At 30.6% G+C, this 13187-nt stretch overlaps 1 long non-coding RNA gene across 1 annotated transcript in view; it reads right to left on the minus strand.

Annotated features, from left to right (window-relative positions):
- The window catches only part of LOC129231855 (uncharacterized), a 122878-nt gene that overhangs the window by 14498 nt on the left and 95193 nt on the right, over positions 1 to 13187 (minus strand). Inside the window, exon 2 of the long non-coding RNA XR_008581309.1 lies at positions 7096 to 7143. This is a non-coding gene — a long non-coding RNA (uncharacterized LOC129231855). The remainder of the gene's footprint in view (positions 1 to 7095; positions 7144 to 13187) is intronic.

The raw sequence follows: 13187 nt of genomic DNA on the forward strand, positions 1-13187 counted from the left end.
CTTTAACAAACCACACTCTTTTTAACTTTATAAGTTGAAAATAGCATCTGTAATTTCCAATTTTAATCAAGACAGTTCGTTACAAAACTCCGTCGCTTCGTTTGTTGTGAAAATCTGCAACAACTCCAAGTTTAATCTTTACAATCATATTTAATCGCTTTTGACCACTATCGCTTTTCAAAACAACTTAGCAAGGTATTTAGTCGATTGTTGAATAAATACCCATAAAACTTAATTCATTCCATCGATTCAGATTTTCTGCTTGTAAACAACAGTTTTAAGCATTTTATCCTATAAAAGTAGTTATTAGCCTAATATATAAAATACAGTTTCACTTTTGGGTATCACTTTTCGTTCACTGCAATTTACTAACCTCATTTGGATTAAAACGATCTTGTAATTAGCTCTTTGTGAAAGTAAATTAAAGTGCACCATCTGTGGCACTTAAAGCAAGTATTAGCTAATGCTAATCTCAAAAAAAAGCACTAAATCTTCTTTTGATACTAGTTTCTCATTTAGTTGCTGTTTGACACAAATGATTATACTTTTTCTTCAATGAACTGTCAGTAGAGCTGAGAAAATATTTTCCAATGTATTCATTCAACTACTACTATAAACGTTATTTTATTCTTTGAAAAAAACTTAATTTCTCATATGTACTAAATAAACTCAATCAACTGCTGATAATATTAATGGATGAAATAATGATTGCATTCTGCTACAAGGCTTTTCTCTGCCAGGCAAAAAAATGAACCAAAGCTATTGATAGCTGTAAGTTTTTATTCGTCCAAGATGATTTCCGATTTCATCAACGAGCAGGAAAATAATATTTTTTACACACGAAGAATGATAGATTCGTCAAAGAAAATTATTTTCTAATTTGCTTTAATATCATACTTTAAAAACATTTTGGCACAAATAACTACTCATTTTGAAAGATCTGTTTTTGATTGAAATAATCATTTCTTTTCACAGATTTTTTCGATCCTAATTTAGGTAAGGCAGTAATAGAAATATTTGATCAGTTTGAAAGTTTAGGCAGGTATGATATCAGATAAATCTTATTAAAATATTGCCATACATTGCAGGCTGATGCGCAGCTATAAACATGCGCTGAATGTGACTTTAAAACAACTCTAAAATCACGCTCTCTTGGACCTAAAAATAATGCATATTTTGACCTTAGTAGGGTCTGGTGGGGGAAAGTGGTCAATGGGGTAAAGTAGTCATAATTCAAATAAATGTCTATAAAATAAAATCTATACCTTAAAAATAAATGTTCGAATGAATGTGAAAATTTTATTTTAGAGTAGTGCAGTTAGAAACTACAATTTTAATACAACATTTTACAACTGGCAAAATTTTATTTGGTAAAAAAAAATATTTTGAGTGATTATGATTTTTTTAAAATATAAACACCTTTTTTAACTTCCTTGAGAAATTTTGTTTGTTAGAATTATGAACAGATTGACTGCACAGGAAGCTTCCTACATGTCTCAAGAACTCATACTCATTAGCAGTTAGCTGAATCTATTTTGAATAATTTTTTAGAACAATTTTAGTAAGATGGGGTAAAGTGGTCATAATATTAGGCTTAACGAATATTGTTCTTTTAAAATCACTTAACCTTTAAGTATAAGGCAGGTATAAATTAAATATTAATTTCACTTAATATGTATTGTTTTTACAGTAAACAAGGTTAAATATATGAGTATATGCGCATGCATACGCATATACTCGTGTAGGCACGTATAATATACGTATTCACATAAATGCACCAATAAACACGTATTTGGGTATCTCGTAGTATTTTTTATCTATACAGATATACATTCGACTATACACGTATATACCCGCTTATACTCGTACATATACGAACACTTATATACTCAGGTAGACACGACGTATATACACGTACATACTCAAGCTGACACTTACATACTAGCATATGATATACATGCATGCAGGGTGAGTTTAAACTCTTGGGCAAATTTTTAAAAGGTGTTAGAGAGGAGGATAAGAAGTAAGAATCATAAGAAACATATGGCCACAAACTCAACGCTGACGCGCTACATGCGCGCAAAGCCAGAAACTAATGAATGCAAAACAGGTCACAAATTTATTACAAAAAAGACAATTTTACACATCGACTTAAGAAAGTTTTAAAGTCATTGATGAAACTTGCGGCCGGCATCTGTAATACATGCGTCGTAATCACTCTGTTGCAATTACGAGACTCTTGAAAAACTTTCATCAGTCGCTGCGCCTTTGTTGCGATGCGTGTATTAGAGTTACTACAGGCCTTACTTTTTAACAACTGTCTAAATATTTCTTAAGAACTAAAATGTCGGGTAAAATCATCTTTGTGTAACAAATTTGTGGCCTGTTTTCATTCCATCGATTTCTGGCTTTGTGTGCATGTAGCGCGTCAACGACCATAAGTTCCTTATGATTGCTTCTTATCTTACTCTTTCACACCACTTAGATTTTGCCCAAGATCTTGGATTCACTATGTAAGCATACATGTATATTAGCGGATATACTCGTAGATATACGTGGATACATGTACTTGTGTTTACACGTAAATGTACGTATATACGTCTAACAAGTATAGAATCGTGTTTACACGTAAGCATACGTATATACTCTTGCTTCCACATATATATATACGTGAGTAGACACGTACCAAACACGCACTGGATATATCCACGAATTAACTCGTGTATACTCGTATATGTATGTAAGTACACTGCTGGCCGTTAAAATTGCTACACCAAGAAGGAATAATCTGAATGAAACAAAATTTTGCACACGTGATGGCAACATTGACACTAGAAAACGATTACAAAATGAAAGCAAAATGATCATTTATTACTGGAAAAATCTCACATGAATGGAGGTTTAAGTACCCTGTTGCGCCACCTCTAGTTGGAATTTAAGAACCGATACGGTCGAGCATTGAGGTACAGCAGTTTCGTACGATGTCTTACGTCTTCTCGTACCACAGTTGCTGTAAACGCGCCACTAATTTGATCAAACTTACAAGCTGTCCAATTTACCGTCTCAAGTGATCCCAGATATGCTCAATTTGTGACAAGTCACAAATCGCAGACCAGAGCATCACGCAGACCAGAGAAAGTGATAATGCGGAAGAGGAAATCCCTTTACACCCTTGCTGTGTTTCACCGAGCATTGTCATGTTAAAAAATGGTTCCTGGGAGCCCCGTCGTGAGTGCTAACACTTATGAGTTTGATCGAATGAGTGGCACATTTACAGCAACTGTGGTACTAGATGACGCAGGATATCGTAGGAGACTGTTATGTCTCAATGCCCGATTGTTTCGCTTCAAGTACATCGTACATTCACGCTAGAGGTGGGTTAACAGGGTACTTAAACCTCCATTTATTCGAGATTTTTCCAACCATAAATGATCAATTTGCTTTAATTTGTAATCACTTTCTAATGTCAGTTTTATTATCACGTGTGTAAAATTTAGCTTCATTCTGGCAATTTCTTCTTGGTGTAGCAATTTTAATGGCCAGAAGTGTATCTATGTACACTTATATATGCGTATATACGTCGACTATACACGTATATACTCAGAAACTCAGGTATGCACATATATACTCGAGATACATGTGCAAACACGCAAATGATGTTCGTTTTGCGCGTATATACTCGCATATACACGTGACTCGTGTAGACACGTATACACACTCCTGTAGGCAATCACGTATACATGCTTATACGCTCGTGTATACACGAATATACTTGAGTAGGCACATGCATGCATGTATCTGATGTATACATGTATTTATTCATATATGAACATGTTTACTCTTGTTTACACGACACGTATATACTCGTGCATACCCGCATATACTCGTACATATACTTGTAACTATAAAAATAACCGAAATATACAAATAATAGGGTTATTTGTAACAGTTTTGCAGCTGTTTTTAACTATGGCCACTTTACCCCATGCTATGACCACTTTCCCCCACCCCATGGGTTAAAGTGGTCATAAATACAAAGGGAAATGAAAATGTTATAAAACTACTTAAATCAATTTTTTTTTTTCTGAAATTCAATGTACGTGTTCTTTAATAATGCAATGTAAAATAATAACAAAAAAAGTTGAAGTATTTAAAGAATTTATTGTATTTATTATCCACCTAAGTTGAAAACCTACGATTTTATGACCACTTTACCCCACCAGACCCTATACAATATTAAAGAAATTACGTCAAATCAGTAAACCATTATGTAATTTAGATAGCTTAAGTTGGGGAACGCATAGTAAGTACATCCAACTAAAGAAATCTAAGTTACAGTTTTTCTTGGCTGTACTACTATACCTAATACGTATCAGTTTTATATTTCAATGGACGGAACAGGTACTTTTAACTTCTATATACAGAGTGACATAGTTGAAATAAATAAATTAATTAATTAAAATTAAAATAAGAGCTAGCTCAATTGTTCACAGTAGCTGGGCAAATGGTCACCTTAACTTGGATGCGCGAGGCATCATGTTTCAACATGGTTATGAGTAACTGCCACCAACAATGCTTTCAAGCATTGGTTGAAACACGTGGCGTACCTTTTACCGTTAAACTTTTATCATAATTTCATGCCTTATTTCCTGAATCCACTTTCCAACACGAAGCCATAGGATTGCCGCATAATACGAGAGAGGTGGAGAGTTCATTCACGTGTTCACGCTGTGGACTGATCCCGGGTCGTCTTGGTGAAAGACCCGACACTAGAACACATGGGACTCGAAATTTCATGTCTGGATTAACTCTTGGATTAACTCCTGATTTCATGTCTGGTTTTAGGCTTTAGAGCTTATCTCAAAAATTTGTGAAGTGTAGTAACTTTTCAAGCTCTTATGCGCCAGAAAAGCGAGGGTGTGTTGCTGAATCTTCTTTTTTTTCTCTCTTTCTCATTAATTTCCCTACATAAAACATTTGAACTTCCTAAATCCTTTCGCTTTTTGAATTGTTTTAATATTTCTCGAATATATTCAGCAATTCAAAATAGTCTCAAGTAGGTAAATTTGTCAAAGGAAAATAGGTAAACAGGTTTTGCCAAGCATAGATTTCAAGAAGGAAAATTCATAAGTAAAATTGCTATTTTTTAAAAAATGTTTTAAACGCCTTGAACTTCTACAATTTCCACCTAATATTAACGAAAGAAAACTGGATTAAAGCCCATATTCTTAACCAAAGCATTGGGATTTAATACTTGTCATTTTACTACTACTTTTTACATTTTTTGAATTTTAAAATGCATAGATTTGTAACGTATTTAGGTCAGAAACTATAGCAAATGTCACAGATAAAAATAAAGGACAAAACGTTGTATGCATGTGCAGTACTTAAACCATGGTGTTTTACACAAAAATATAACCGATGCGATAAGTATACCATTCGTTTTGACACAGAAATATAATGTGTCAAAATGATATTCCATTCCAATTCGTTAAGGATAAAAAAGAATACTTGCTTTCATAATTCAATTTGAACAAGAGAATGCTTAAATTTGTTAGTGTATTTGTTTGTATAATGCAATAACAGCGAAATCAAATCCACATTGGAAAATTGGGGATTAATTTGCATTTATGTCCTTAGTTATGCATACATTTTAACCTTCAATTTAAATTTACAATCTACGGATCCTTCAAAAACATAATTTAAAAAAAAAAATCAGCGTAAAAGTGACTGATAGGTTTAAGAAATAGTAATATGTTGAATTAAATAAAAGTTTCATTTCTATTCCAGTCCTCGTTAAATTAAATGTATTATGCTAGATTTGAAATTATAATGGCATAAAATGTTTTATCTTCAATTCCCTATTATTTGAAAAATTATGATTAAATGATGTTTTAGAGTATATCCTATGCACTCCAAAATTCCAATTACGTACCTTTAATCACAGAAATTGGAAGAATAAGTATATGTATAGTAGGGTGGTCTAAAATGATATGTAAAAAATAAAAGTTAAAATTACTAATCTCTACACTAGTGCCCCTGTTCCAGAAAGCAAGGTAATTAACAAACCAAAATTTGGATCAATTGGAGTATGCTTAGGGGTACGCGACAAATTGAATGTTTTTAACTTTTATTGCTCGGTATAAAAGTACACCGTTTACAAATCACTTTTAAACGAATCAATTAACTATTGTAATTTACTGAAATAATTAAGATATGTCTTGAGCATCTTCTTCTATTTGTTCTACAACAGTGAGAAACATTTTCAACGCCCAACAATGTAACACTGATGGCCAATGATGTCATTAAATCTTAGTAAGTGAGAAGAAAGTGCTTCATGTAACAAGAACATTTCAGTAACTTATATTATAATGTTTGTAAATGTAAAATACCTTCTCCACAGTATTTCTGTACTTTATTATATCATTAGTAAAATTTTTTCACTAAAACACTGGTGTTTAGTAAAAACGCCATTTTTTCCGTGCTAAACCAGCTTATTTAAGTGCTAAATCTTCGCGACCCCCTAAATATTGACTAATTCAGATGATTTTTCTCCATTAATTCTTTAATATGCAATATCTAACAAGGAGAATACGATTTTCGAAATTTTTGTTTTTTGATACCCTAATGAATAGTAATAAAAAATTGGGAAATCATTCTTCACATAAAAAATATAAAGATATATTTAGCAGTATTAACAAAGCAACGTTGCAAGTAATTGCAGGTTACAAGGAACAGGTTACAAAAGTCAGCACAGGTTATGAAAGTGACGCCAAGCTTTCAACTTTTTCTAAAACAAGTTTGGTTTTTTTCAAATGAAATTTTCATCTAATATAATTTACTTATTAATTTAGTTATTTATTTCCTGTATCGGTGTAAAACAGAAGCCTCTCTATTTAAACAAAATTCAAAACTATGTAATATTTCATACGTAATCAACCTAAAAACCTATATCAAGAAGAATTCAGGTTAAAAAAAAATGGATCTTGTTTATGCAAGCTGAATTAACAATACTACGTACTTGAAGTTTAATTTAAAACTTTCCAGAGAAAGTAGTGTACAGATTGATTTCAAAATATTTCAGCAAAAACTTACCATGGGAAACAATAACTGATTCTTTTTCAAGTTGTAGAAGTTTAATTTCTGAAAAGAAATAACACAGGAAATTAGTTTCTGGAAGTAGCTAGTAGTACAGCAGCACAGTAAATAGGTCGAATGTGTTTTTGTTCTAACAATAATTGTTTCATATACTTTTATTTATTTATCTATCGGTAAGGGAAAAGCATTAAAATTTTTGAATTGAACTTTTAAAATTAGAATTGGAACCCTTATATAATTGTAAAACGTGTTTGCAGTTTTTTGTTTTTATGAAAAAAGTTTTCTCTAATGTCAAAAATATAAAAAGGAATTATGACGGAAGAGTTGCATTAAAATTGAAGTACATTAAGATTATTAAAAAAAAAAATATATAGATCAAATGAACAATGTGTTCACGTAATCAGGTCGTTAGCTTTTTAGTCAAACAATCATATGTATCTTTACTTTTCATAAAGAAATTCGTCAAAAAAATGTTTCTAGATGTAATAGGATATTATAAGATAATGAGACGCAACATGACATTTGCATGGTATGAAATCAGTTTTTGCTCCAGAATATAATAGTTTATTTAGTTTTATTTATTTATTATTTTTTTTCTACATTTCACGAATCATCACGTACTGTGCAATAGTTTTACATTTACCGTATTAAAATATTTCAGAAATTTTAATTAGGGAATATAAAATCTCAAAAGTGAACATAGGAGCTCAAAATGTACACTATTTTCCTTTATGTACATAAATAAGTTATACTTGTGAATATTCAATACGAGTCTACAGTATTTACATGGATGTCCCACTTACTCCATGTATATTTGGAATTAGATACCCCAGTATAATTAGAAAACGTGTTTGCATTTTTTTTAACGAAAAGAAGTTTTCTATAATAACATAAAAAAGAATAACGACGTAATGTTGCATTACAATTAAAGTATATTTAGATTATTAAAAAAGAAAATATAGATGAAATGATTACACATAAATTCACAACAATTTATAACATTCCAATACACACTGCGGACTTAGAGTAAATGTGCTTGGAGTGTGTTCAAGAGCGAATGCTGTGCACGAGTCAGTTAGTAAACGAGTAATTTAAATATTTATTGATAAATAGTTTAAAGAAAACAAAAATTATCAGAGTTTAATTCCATGCATATATAATAATTTAGTTTTAAGACAAGTTAAAATCTTTGACAAGTAATTAACGAACATTATAATGGCTTGAAAATAATATTTGATTAAGGATTTGTAATTTATGATTAAAATTTTAAAAAATAATTTATCGTACGGATACTAATTTATAAATGAATACTTAATGATGAATAAAAATGCATGTAGAATGTGTTAGTTATACTAGCAAGCAGATTTTTTAAGATATATTTTTTAATGCAGTTTTGGGAGTAAAGCTTATTTTTAAAGTTGAAACTTTGAAGCGCAAAAAATGCCGCAATTTTAAATGATTCATAGTACAGTAATAAAAGAAAAACGTTTCATTGGCTTTCAAATTTACTTATACAGAGAACATACCGTACATAAAACATTTTACAGGCTGTCAATATTATCTTTTTAACATACCGATTTCGAGGAAAGCACATTACAAAATTAAAATTTTAAGCGCTCCACGCGATCATTATTCACAATGATCTAAACAAGAGTAATAAAAGGTATTTTACTTCAGTATGCGTTGTTACTCGTATATTCTTTGATTATACCTATACAGGGCAAAAAAACATAACCTGCATTTTATATTGGGGGTTGTGAAGTAATTACTACTCTTATCTTTGCATAAATACATGTATGTAAAAATATATGAGAAAAAACTACAATACATAGAATGTATGGGTACATAATTAAAGTACATATAAATGGAATGTAAGAAAATAACGAGTCAATATAAAAGAATCATTTTGATGAAAATATATTTCAAAGCAAGTCTTTTAAAAAAGCTCTCTTTAAAAACATTTGAACAAACGTTAAAAGACTTTTATAATTTTTAAATGTTTTAACTAGTCATGTTGTTACAGTTAAAGTATCAAAATTAACTATGTTTACGTTATCTGTAGGGGAATGTGGGGCAAAGTGGAAATAGTTAAGATGACTGAGCGTTTTCTCAGTATGAACAAATTGGAAATTTGTTTTTAAAATTACAGTACATAATGAAAGACCACGTTTTTTATATTAAAACTTGCATTGAAATAGTTTTTTTTTTTTTTAATTTTTGGCAATAAATTTTCGCTTTCAAAAAAAAAGTGGAAACTTTACCCGTTTTTTTTTTCTTTTCATGGAGCAAAGTGAAAAAAAAAATTCTATTCGATTATAAAAGAATATTTTTAATATATATATATATATATATATATATATATATATATATAAAATGGGGGTAAGTTTTTATTACATTTCTGAAAGGAATGCAAAAGACAAAATTGAATTATCAAATTAAAAAAATCACACAAACACACACAGGAAGAAGCATCGTTGCTTATACCCATTTCTGCTTCACTTCACAAATAAAATTGCAACTGCAATGCTGAAAATCATCTTTCACACTAAAGCAAAACACTTATATTTCAGTGCCAGATTAGTTACCATATCCGTTGATGATAATAGGGGAAACTAACAGGTACTCTCTTAAATGAATCACCCTATGAGTGCAATTAAAATGCGTATATTATTTAACTTGGATTAATTTCGTTTTGCATACGTTAGAGGAATTACTGTTTTTTAAGTAATCATCCGTAAAGCTTAAAAGAAATACTTAAACGTTATTGTTCAAAAGAGCCTTTTACGTCCATCTTTAAAACTTTAAGGAAAGTCGGTCCACAAATGGCACTGAAGACACAGAACCGAGACGTGCTCGATACTCGTGACCTTTCTGCACGAAGCAAATATTGATACCACTAAGTACAGTCAAATCTATACTTGTTCAATAAAATACCGCACTAAATATCTTGAAAAATAAAAGAAAAGTATCGATTTGAAAACATTCAGAACTCCTTCAAAGCGAAATAATGCAGCAACAAATTTGGTAACTCTAAAAATGTAGAAAAAAAAATTCCAATGACGGCATATAATTCTTGTGTATGTATTATTGATTATTTGTGGTCTAAAATATCAAACCTTTTAGTATATATAGAGAAGTGACACTAATATGACGAAAACATTTATTTATACATTTATCTTTTTCCCCCTTTCTCTCTCTCTCTGTCTCCTTTTTTTTGTATTGTTTTTCTTTTTTCTTTCTTTCTTTCTTTCTTTTTTTTAAAATTTAAACATCTAGTGGAAATACGTGATATTTATTTGAAAAGAGACAGCGCAAATTAAGAATTTTATGTCAAGCATAAAGTTAGGAAAAAAGCTTTTACAATAAATCGCTTATTTCACTGCCAAACCACATTTACAATCAAAATATGTTTTCTTAATGCATAAAAATTTCAAATACGAATATTTAAATTCTAGTAGTGTTATGAAATAAAAGCCCAAGGTCAAACTTTCTTTTTGTTCATTTATTTATTATTTAGTTAAATTATCTAGCATTAAATGCAAATTAAAATCTCAAACGAATTTAAGGAAAGAAATGGCATTATGTATAGGACATTTACTGATCCTATATATGCAGGATAAGTTTAAATCCATCCCTTTATTTAAGCCAAAAATATTGCTATTATTAATACTTTTTTCCTACATGAGTTACTTTATAATATTCTGATTTTCTTTTTCGGGTTTAGCTGAAACAGACCTATTGCAGTTAAAAATTAGAGGACTAATAAATACCAGCACGCAATCTCGCTATTTACAATAGCAATGTGGGCACAAAGCATTAAAGGGATCCATGTACTACATTTATATCATTTCGATAATGTTGGGATTTTGTCAAGTTGACAACATCTGTTGCACCCGCTGCTTGTCAATCCGGGAAGAAGGAAATATTAAACGTTACCTCTAGAGTGATATTGATTGAAATTAGGCCCTAGGAAAGGAAAAACTGCGAAAACACGCCAATTTTCAATTAAGTAGAAGAGCCTGCACAGGACATCAAACTTTCCAGTGAGGCGTGAAAAAATACCCAACGACAAAAGGATTTCTTAGATCAGGTCATCTTTTTTGAAGAAAATCTTCCAATTTGAAAGGTTGATAAAGGCTTACGCAAAGATTGGATGACTTGAACGTATTTTGATAGGGTTGAGTCATATTGTTTGGGTTGATGTAATTTTCTTCAAGCGATATTGACCATATAGGGATGATTCTGCTAGCAAAAGTGTCTTTGCAATTGCTGAAACTTCAATTACTCGCATGACTGTACGCCACTGGAGCATGACTTTGAGAGGAAAAAAGAATCGGAACTGAACACAAAATATCTTTTCAACTACGCATTTAAGAATAAATTAATAAAATCTTGCGTTCACTCAGTAAACCTTTCTCACACATAGGTAAAAAGTTCTGGTGGTTAGGAAATAAAGCTCTATAAAAATGTACGAATTCTGAAACAGAGAATAAGTAAAAACTCTTATTGCTACAGTGGAGCAGAGGACAGCAGGGCAACCGATAGCCATGGCGGGCCCCAAGTCAGTTTAATCTCCTAGTCCCCATCCCCACATAAAATTTATAAAATTCATACTACTCCGATCTCGAGCTATGCCCCCTCAATAGTCTTACCCCTAGTTTCCGTCTAGGCTGACGTCCTCTCGTCGGCCCAGTACCGCTTTTTGAACACTGAGAAAATGAGTGAGAGTAGAAAAAAAATCAAAAGTAGCTTTGCAACTAGAACTACTTTTAATATTTTTTACTAGTGTATAATTAGAAAATTTGTTTCTGGATCAATATGACTAAAAATGCACAAGTTGTCATTATAATAATGATTCATACAAATTGACAACCTCATTATTAATATTTTTCAATTTTACTATATTATAATTAATATTATTTTTTAAATTGGTACAATAACTAACATTGTTAGTTTTTTTAATATTATAATTTTATTATCTTACTGTTTTATTATTAATTGCGAAACAAATTGAAGGTTACGCCCCTTTTTTGCTGAAAAATTTAAATCGGTTACGCCTGTTTCTCTGAAAATTTAAAACATCTATTAACACAAGCGAACCATTATGTTAATTAGACTATCACTAATGTATGAAGAAATTAGTCTTAGCTATCTGAAGTAACGGAAATGTTAAGTAAAACGGATATCTTTAAAAAGTAATTTTACCATGATGTGTGAATTTAATTTCAGTGGAAAAACCTAAGTATAAAATGCTCTGAAAGAGTCATAAGAATTACATAATATCAAATAAAATTTAAAGAAAAGTTATTCAAGCAATTGTTGTTACTTGGTTAAAGTTTCATAAAAATATTTTAATAAAGGTTAAAGTATTTATCGAAAAATACTTTAAGTAACTACAGTGGCGCCTGTTTATAACGAAGTTGAAAGGACTAAATAAGGATTTCGCTATAACCGTAATTTCGCTATAAAAATGTAAAAATGTAATAAAACACAATAAATGAAGGGTGAAGCTATTACGTTATAGCCACAAATTCCCTATACACAGCTTCACTATAAACGGGTTAGACTATATTCAAAATTTCACTATTTTTTTGTTCAAATTACACTATTATTTTCAAATTACACTATAAGTATGTACTGCCGTGGGAAGATAAAGGGCACTATCTGCAAAATGAGTTTTTTAAATAACGCGCTTTGGATTAAATGCTAACAATAATAAAATGATGGAATTTGACGTTTTTTTTTTTCCCGGCTTCTTAATCATCAGAAACCAAATATACAAACTCGTACAATAAAGCTAACATACATTAGATTAAAAAAATGAAAGAAAAAGAAGAAGTAATGAAAAATGATTTTTTTTTAAAAAACTTTCTCATGGCAGAATGTATGTCGTTTTATTAATGTAATGCAGCAGTTGATGCACTATTACGTCAATAAAATGACATTTTTATTAATTAAAGATGTCAACTCCTTTATAAACACCAAAAAGTTGGCGTTATATATCATATTTAAAACTGTAAGTGAGTAAAAAGTAATGTGTCGTTCACTAATACATTGAAACCCTTGAATTTTCTTTACATTCTTTTAAG

The sequence above is a fragment of the Uloborus diversus genome, chromosome 10, assembly GCF_026930045.1.
Source record: "Uloborus diversus isolate 005 chromosome 10, Udiv.v.3.1, whole genome shotgun sequence".
NCBI classification, from domain to species: domain Eukaryota; kingdom Metazoa; phylum Arthropoda; class Arachnida; order Araneae; family Uloboridae; genus Uloborus; species Uloborus diversus.